This window comes from Salmo trutta, chromosome 2 (genome assembly GCF_901001165.1).
Source record: "Salmo trutta chromosome 2, fSalTru1.1, whole genome shotgun sequence".
Lineage (NCBI taxonomy): Eukaryota > Metazoa > Chordata > Actinopteri > Salmoniformes > Salmonidae > Salmo > Salmo trutta.
This window is the reverse complement of record NC_042958.1, coordinates 2,207,956-2,216,853: the sequence shown is the minus strand read 5'-3', so window position 1 is coordinate 2,216,853 and position 8,898 is coordinate 2,207,956. Positions and strand designations below refer to the sequence as shown.

At 41.5% G+C, this 8,898-nt stretch overlaps 1 protein-coding gene across 2 annotated transcripts in view; it reads left to right on the top strand.

Moving 5' to 3' along the window:
- The first annotated feature begins 884 nt into the window (after positions 1-884).
- dipk2ab (divergent protein kinase domain 2Ab) overlaps positions 885-8,898 on the top strand; it is a 78,423-nt gene continuing 70,409 nt past the window's right edge. The window contains exons 1-2 of one of the 2 annotated variants that reach the window (XM_029691417.1): positions 885-1,387; positions 8,241-8,283. The gene's annotated coding sequence lies outside the window, so the exon portion shown is untranslated. The remainder of the gene's footprint in view (positions 1,388-8,240; positions 8,284-8,898) is intronic. The other variant, XM_029691407.1, reaches the window with a different exon arrangement.

The window sequence follows — 8,898 nt, the reverse complement described above, 5'->3', positions numbered from 1 at the left end:
GGTTCTCTCTGCATCCCCCTGGTTCTCTCTGAATCCCCCTGGTTCTCTCTGAATCCCCCTGGTTCTCTCTGCATCCCCCTGGTTCTCTCTGAATCCCCCTGGTTCTCTCTGCATCCCCCTGGTTCTCTCTGAATCCCCCTGGTTCTCTCTGCATTCCCCTGGTTCTCCTCTGCATTCCCCTGGTTCTCTCTGCATTCCCCTGGTTCTCTCCACAGATGTTACTCTTTCTGCAGGATGGCCTCTTCCTTCCTCGTCTAGGATCCTGTCCAACTCTGCCTTTGCCACTCCTGATTCTGGCCCAGTTTCATGCATCATCGGGCAGCTACATGCCCTGCCACAGCTGTCACACTGTCAAGGAATGCAGCGAGCAGAAAGACACATACATTACCACAACATTGCCCCATACAACTCAACTCTATGTATCTGACTGTCAGTCACATTATGTCCACATTATAATGCTGTCTCTGCAGTAGACCATAGCTAGAGGAGAACTGCATTGCAACACATTAAAAAAAAAGATAAATAAAGGAATACATTATGTTTTAAGAATAGATATATACACATATGTATTATAATAACGTCAACCTAATTATTATTATTCACCCCCCCAAAAAAATAATTGCCTCTTCAAAAGACAGAAAGAGATAAGGCCTTGACAGAGCTGCAACTTCTTAAATAAAGCTCAAAATTGCCATAGTGTAATTTATTTCATAAAGTAAAAAAAAAAACATTGATTTTGGTGAAAAAAAAATAAAAAATTATCCTCAAAGCATCTCAAAATATAGAAATATAGGAAAAGTTGTCTAATGTGGCGAAGCTGCAGCGGAGAGAGGCAACTTTACAGTATTCCCTTAGCAACCAGTGTCGTAAATCGTCGACGACTGTCGTAAACAGTACGGTTTAGTGTTGAAAAAGTCCGAACGGGGAGAATCTATTGTGGAGACGAGAGAGACAGAAACAGACACAGAAACAGAGGGATACAAATGGATACTTAATAAAAGACACGAAATTTCACTAACTGCAGATATTACAGTTGGTGGGGGGAGAAAAAAAAGGACCGTGGCGATATATATATAAAAAAAAAAAAAAAAAATCGGAAAGATCCTATAGACGAATGTTTTTTTGTTTTTAGCCGACATCACAACTGTTACTTTTCACTAGCTAGCAGGCTAGCTGGCTAGCTCCGATGGATGCGAGCTCGGAACGGATAGCTCGTTGAAACTATTCTCCTGTAAGGATTTATATCGGCAACGGGATAAACATTTATCTTGTTGTAGTCCGTTGTCGTCGGTAATAGAAAAAAGTCTCCGTATGAATGGTTATCTAAAGTGAACGCTAAGGGAGCTACCGCTCACCACACCGTCAACAACAACAAGAGGAAAGTCAGGTTTGTTTCCCAGTTTTTTACTCCAGTCTTGTTCAAAACAATACTTTTCACCTAGCTACTGTTTCAAGGTATCTAGTTGGAGTGATATATAACCTTAGCCGACTAGACTCAACGTTAACAGACTAAAATATTCATTTTGCTAAGAGATGTATTATTGCTTTATCTAAGATATCTTCTCCTAATATTGCGGCCAGTTTGGGACTTGGCTAGTCAAATTCAAGAGGTTTTATTGACATGGGAAACATATGTTAACATTGTCAAAGCAAGTGAAGTAGATAATATACAATACAAATTAACAGTAAACATTTAACCTACAGAAGTTTCAGAAGAATAAAGACATTTACAAATGTCATATTATGTCTATATGCAGTGTTGTAAACGATGTACGAAATGGTTAACTCTCTCAATACGAATGGCCAGTTCTAACTAGATGCTGGGTCACCAAATGAGTTTAACTAACTAACTAACTAACTAACTAACTAACTAACTAACTAACTAACTAACCAGCTAACTAACTAACCAGCTAACTAACTAACTAACTAACCAGTTACTTCTGGTGGCACCTAACCTTCTTTAACACCTGTGTTGTGTACAGTAGAACAATCATGTTGTTTTCCAGTGACATTTGACAGTAGGCTTGACTTGTTTACACTGTCACATTTCATTTCATCTTCAGCCAACAATAACTTCCAACATAAACTTTTTTGTTGTTGTTGTCCTTATCTTGAAATGTTGTAGTTAAATACTCCAAAGGTCTTTTCTGTCAATTAGCAATTAAGACAATATTTATAGAACTTAACTCTGTTATCTAGTGGCCTCATAATATTAATCTATACCATGTCAACTGTTGATACTATGGTCATTGTAACTACAATGTTGAGGTTATCTAAGAAGGTTTTATTGAGAGACAGCCATGCTTGCGTTGCAAGAAGGAACAGACAGCCTTGCAAAATGGTTTTGAATTTCTTGGTGCAGTTTTTTAGGCGCTTGAGACCACGTAACTGGATTCCAGTGAGCCAACCTCGAATTCGATCGCAGATGAGCGATCGAGTGATATTAATCTCTTAAGAGTGTGTGTGTTTGTGATTGCATGTGGGCACCAATCAGAGAGAAAACAAAATCTCACTTTGAAAATCACATAGGAAAAATAAATCTTGCTTTGTAAAAATAAATGCAGTAGCCAATACCAACATATGTGCATGCATATCAATTATGTCTTCTTTAATAGTCTCTTGGACTAAATGGGGGAAAAAAGTGAGTGCAAACTTCTTCTTAATTTCCTGATAGGAAGGGAGATGAAAATGTCATGCTGTGGTTATCCAGGATGCATCACAAACGGCTGTGATTGAGAGTCCCGTAGGGCGGCGCACAATTTGGCCCAGCGTCGTCCTGGTTTGGCCGAGGGTAGGCCATCATTGTAAATAAGAATTTGTTCTTAACTGACTCGCCTAGTTAAAGGTTAAATACATAATAATATAAAAAAAATAAAGTGCATTATATTCAGCTGTATTCAGAGATTCACAGCTCAGTGACTAGAGAACTAACAATTCTTCCACAACAGTGAGGGACACTAATAGAGGGCTTTTTTGTGTTGCTGGGGGTGACTGGCCAGACAACTATATTCTCTCTCACTCCCTGTCGCTCTCTCGCGCTCTCTCAATTCAATTTATGAGGCTTTTATGGCATGGGAAACCTATGACTTAAATCAAGTGAAATACATTACACTCAAATGAATAGAGATGTTTCGAATGTTATATTATGGCTATATATATTCTCTCCCTCTTCTCTCCTCTCTTCTCTCTCTCTCTCTTCCCTCTTTCTTCTCTCTCTCTCTTCCCTCTTTCTTCTCTCTCTCTCTCCTCTCTCTCTCTCTCTTCTTCTCTCTCTCTCTCTCCCCTCTCTTTTCTTCTCTCTCTCTCTCTCCCCCTCTCTTTTCTTCTCTCTCTCTCTCCCCTCTCTTTTCTTCTCTCTCTCTCTCCCCTCTCTTCTCTTCTCTCTCTCTCTCCCCTCTCTTCTCTTCTCTCTCTCTCTCCCCTCTCTTCTCTTCTCTCTCTCTCTCCCCTCTCTTCTCTTCTCTCTCTCTCTCCCCTCTCTTCTCTTCTCTCTCTCTCTCTCCCCTCTTTCTTCTCTTCTCTCTCTCTCTCTCTCCCCTCTTTCTTCTCTTCTCTCTCTCTCTCCCCCCTCTTTCTTCTCCCCCCCCCACATTGGGTACAACTCAGAATAGGTCAATATTTAAATACTTCCCCTGGAAGAGTTCAGTTTGTGTTATTGTTTACGTTTCTTCCATGTTCCACTGTAACTTGTTGAAAGTATGAGCTTGACATGAGGGGATGTAATGCATGTCTGTTCCACAGAGAGATTTTAAATAGCTTAAGTCATTTCCTATGTGTTACCTGGGGAATCCATGTTGATTATCTTTCTAGAAGACGTTAAGTCCCTGATTTTTTTTATACTGTATTAACTAAAGCTGCATAATACTCTTTTGTCAGACACAAATATTCTGTAATGACAGATTGTGTACCAGTCCGATGCATGTTTACTCTACAAAGGGCCAGTCAGATGCATGTTTTACTCTACAAAGGGCCAGTCAGATGCATGTTTTACTCTACAAAGGGCCAGTCAGATGCATGTTTTACTCTACAAAGGGCCAGTCAGATGCATGTTTTACTCTACAAAGGGCCAGTCAGATGCATGTTTACTCTACAAAGGGCCAATCAGATGCATGTTTACTCTACAAAGGGCCAGTCAGATGCATGTTTACTCTACATAGGGCCAGTCAGATGCATGTTTACTCTACAAAGGGCCAGTCAGATGCATGTTTTACTCTACAAAGGGCCAGTCAGATGCATGTTTACTCTACAAAGGGCCAGTCAGATGCATGTTTACTCTACAAAGGGCCAGTCAGATGCATGTTTTACTCTACAAAGGGCGGAGGGGTCGAGGCTATATGAAACTAATCTAGCAGTTCTTAAACAATATCCTGCCTAGTTCATCTGCATTTCCAACTATTGACGTATCTGAATCAAAAGCCTAATAACGCTGTATCAAACTAAACATTTACATTTACATTTAAGTCATTTAGCAGACGCTCTTATCCAGAGCGACTTACAAATTGGTGCATTCACCTTATGATATCCAGTGGAACAACCACTTTACAATAGTGCATCTAAATCTTAGGGGGGGGGGGGGGGGGGTTAGAAGGATTACTTTATTCTATCCTAGGTATTCCTTAAACACCGATATACGGTGCATTCGGAAAGTATTCACTTGACTTTTCCCACATTTTGTAACGTTACAACCGTATTCTGAAATGGAATGAACATTTGTTTCCCCCCTCATCAATCGACACACAATACCCCATAATGACATCACAATACCCCATAATGACATCACAATACCCCATAATGACAAAAGCAAAAACAGGTTTTTAGACATTTTTGCAAACTTATTAAATATAATAGAAGACTCGAGGCTGTAATCGCTGCCAAAGGTGCTTCAACAAAGTACTGAGTAAAAGGTCTGAATACTTCTGTAATATTTAATTAAATATTTTCTTTTTTTATATATTTGCAGAAATGTCTAAATCTGTCTTTTTGTCATTATAGGGTATTGTGTGTAGATTGATTGAGGGGGGGAAAAAACAATTTAATCAATTTTAGAATAAGGCTATGGAAAAAGTGAAGGGGTCTAAACATTTTTCCGAATGCACTGTATATAAGGAATTGGCAACCCATTTTCATTCTGAGAAGTAAGGTGGGCCAATTGATTTCAACCTCTGAACAGAGTGGACAGGCTAGCTAGCCTGCTGCTCAAACCGTTGGAGACGGACAGAAGGGTGTGTTCATAACAATTCAACTGTTCAACCTTGTTAGCTAGCAGATAGATCCACGTTGACTCAACTTGAAATGTAAAAGATTAGCTGGCTAATCACTAGCACGCGGGCTATAATCACTAGCACGCGGACTATAATCACTAGCGCGCGGGCTATAATCACTAGCGCGCGGGCTATAATCCCTAGCGCGCGGGCTATAATCCCTAGCGCGCGGGCTATAATCCCTAGCGCGCGGGCTATAATCCCTAGCGCGCGGGCTATAATCCCTAGCGCGCGGGCTATAATCCCTAGCGCGCGGGCTATAATCCCTAGCGCGCGGGCTATAATCCCTAGCGCGCGGGCTATAATCACTAGCACGCGGGCTATAATCACTAGCACATGGGCTTGAGAGATTGTTGATGAGGCCTGTGTTAGTTTTCTATTAGCCTAATGCCAGCTACAAGACGTTAGTCATTATTAGATGATGATGATTCTGCATGGTTCTGGTTACATTTGGAACAAAAAAGGGCATTTTCACAGCCAGATCAGTGATGATTGGGGGGGGGGGATGTTACACAATTTTGATTAAATAAATGATTATTGGGTCTGTGGTTGTGAGAGGCTTAGATTTAGCCTACGTTTAATTTCACAAGCCTTGAATTCATAAAATGATTGCTGACTGTTTTGAAATGCAGCGTATTTGACATTTTAATTGTACAGTAACTCTCTTACTTAGAGAAAACAAACAAAAAATCGAGATGTGAATCGAGTTCAAGCGTGAGATGAATGGCACATCGTTTGTTTTCGGGGGGGACGTGGCTAATTGGTGCTTATATTTTGGAGGACTCAATTTTCCATTAGCCGTGTGTGTGTGTGTTCCTGTCTCCTCATCCATCAGCGTCTGATGCTGGGAGTCTAGCTGGAGGAGCGGACTGAGGCTTCTCTCTCTCTCTCTCTCTGATGAATGTTTTTGTGATTTTTAAACAGTATTAACTCCCCCAAGTCGATGGCCTTGGCACCTGTAGTTCTCCCCATTCCTCGTAGCACAACGGAGGGGAAATGACTGCAGTAGAGGATCCATTCGTATTGAGATTGACAACAGTTGCTTTATCATTTATTTATTTTGCCTTCTGTGTTCCATTGATCTCCTTTCTTTCTTTTCTGTCTGTCTGTCTGTCTGTCTGTCTGTCTGTCTGTCTGTCTGTCTGTCTGTCTGTCTGTCTGTCTGTCTGTCTGTCTGTCTGTCTGTCTGTCTGTCTGTCTGTCTGTCTGTCTGTCTGTCTGTCTGTCTGTCTGTCTGTCTGTCTCATACGAATGAATCAAGAATGTTCCCTTCTGCCTTGGTTCAATGACATCATGAGGTTTAACCTCAGGTGGTGAAATGGTTAGCGATGGGAGGAGTGATGTAGCCGTACATGATGTTATCTGATCTTGTGGTCTCACGACGCCTCGTTCGCACAGACCTTTCTCTTCTGTCCATTCAGTTCATAATGTCTAACAGAAAATGTTATTTTGTTTTTTTTAGACTGGAAGTCATTTTGCACCTTCTGCTCTTGTCATCGTTGCTATAATCTTCTGTCATTCTGTTTAAAGCCCGGGTGACCTGTTGCCCCTTGGTTTCTTCTGGTGTCTTGTCTTTCTCTGTAACAAGCTGTTTTGTTTCTCCTAACATCCGCCAAACTTTCTGATGCTCCCAACTCCTCTCCGCTATGTGAGGAGTCAGCCTCTTCTTTGATTTCTGTTCTCTCTGTCCTGTTTTTTCTATTCTCAGCATTCATTCATTTACCACCTCTCCATGCTTCTGAGAGCCTCCATGCTTCAGAGAGCCAGGGTTAATATAGCACCACCTCTCCATGCTTCAGAGAGCCAGGGTTAATATAGCACCACCTCTCCATGCTTCAGAGAGCCAGGGTTAATATAGCACCACCTCTCCATGCTTCAGAGAGCCAGGGTTAATATAGCACCACCTCTCCATGCTTCAGAGAGCCAGGGTTAATATAGCACCTCTCCATGCTTCAGAGAGCCAGGGTTAATATAGCACCGCTTCAGAGAGTCAGGGTGCTCAGGGACTTCTTCACCTTCTGGCAGCAGTTCTGTTGAGTGTAATTTGGCGCTCACTCCAAACAGTGATCCCTTGGTAGTGTACACTAATGTAAGTGCCCTTATCCGCAGTCCCAGGCTTGTGCTACCTGCCTTCCCTCCATCTCTCCCTGGTTCTTGGCTGTGCGCGGAGATGGGGAGCCACCTTTTAGTTCTTGGTGCCTCTAATTCAAAACACAAGTTCTGTGGGCAGGATGAGGTTGGTTCAAATGAAAACATTGCTTTAAGTTTCACTGCTAGTTGTATTAGGATAGATTTACATCTGTATTACAATCAGCCGGGTCTGGATTCAATCAAGGACTCTCATCAACCATATCCATGCTGAAAGTACTTTTTATAGAATACGAGAGGCTACATTTTTACTTTCTTGGGTCAGTCAATTTAATACTGTAGGTATTACTACTACCAACTACCAACACAAATATGCTTTAGATTTGTTAGAAATATGACCGTTTGACATAATAGTAGCCTTTGTTTTTTATGACTGCAGAAACCTACTAGACTTGTTTTCAACAGGGAACAAAAAGTTTCTAGTTATTTCCAAATGGCTTCCATCTTTGATAAAGCTATACGTTTCTACGTGCACATTTTTACTTTGGTTTGATCTGTGTGAAGAAGCATCGTTGTTACATGAAAATGTCATTCATAGTCAATTAGAGCTTTGGGCCAGTAACTGAAAGGTTGCTGGATCGAATCCCCGAGCTGACAAGGTAAAACAAATTGCCGTTCTGCCCCCTGAGCAAGACAGTTAACCCACTGTTCCCCCTGGCGCCGAAGACGTGGATGTCGATATAAGGCAGCACCTCTCTGATTCAGAGGGGTTGTGTTAAATGTGGAAGACACATTTTCTGTTGAAGGCATTAATTTGTACAACTGACTTAGGTATCCCCCTTTCCCTGAATGCATGCTTTTTAAACTCAAACATGCTTAATCTTTCTCAAGGTCAAGGGTCAAGAATCAACTGGAGTCGATCACCAACCTCACGGTAAATGTTCAATCTGTTTATTACACGTTTGAAATAGATATTCCTATTAACAGATGATGGAAGAGGAGGGATTTCACCGTTTAGCCGTTGTAGCGTGTCTTGTTAGTGATTAGTAGCATGCTACATAATAGAGGTAATCTTCCACACTTAACTGATGCCTGACTAGGCTACATAATACAGGTGATACTCCACACTTAATTGATGCCTGACTAGGCTACATAATAGAGGTAATCTTCCACACTTAATTGATGCCTGACTAGGCTACATAATACAGGTGATCCTCCACACTTAATTGATGCCTGACTAGGCTACATGATACAGGTGATCCTCCACACTTAATTGATGCCTGACTAGGCTACATAATACAGGTGATCCTCCACACTTAATTGATGCCTGACTTGGCTACATGATACAGGTGATCCTCCACACTTAATTGATGCCTGACTAGGCTACATGATACAGGTGATCCTCCACACTTAATTGATGCCTGACTAGGCTACATAATACAGGTGATCCTCCACACTTAATTGATGTCTGACTAGGCTACAGAATACAGGTGATCCTCCACACTTAATTGATGCCTGACTAGGCTACATGATACAGGTGATCCTCCAC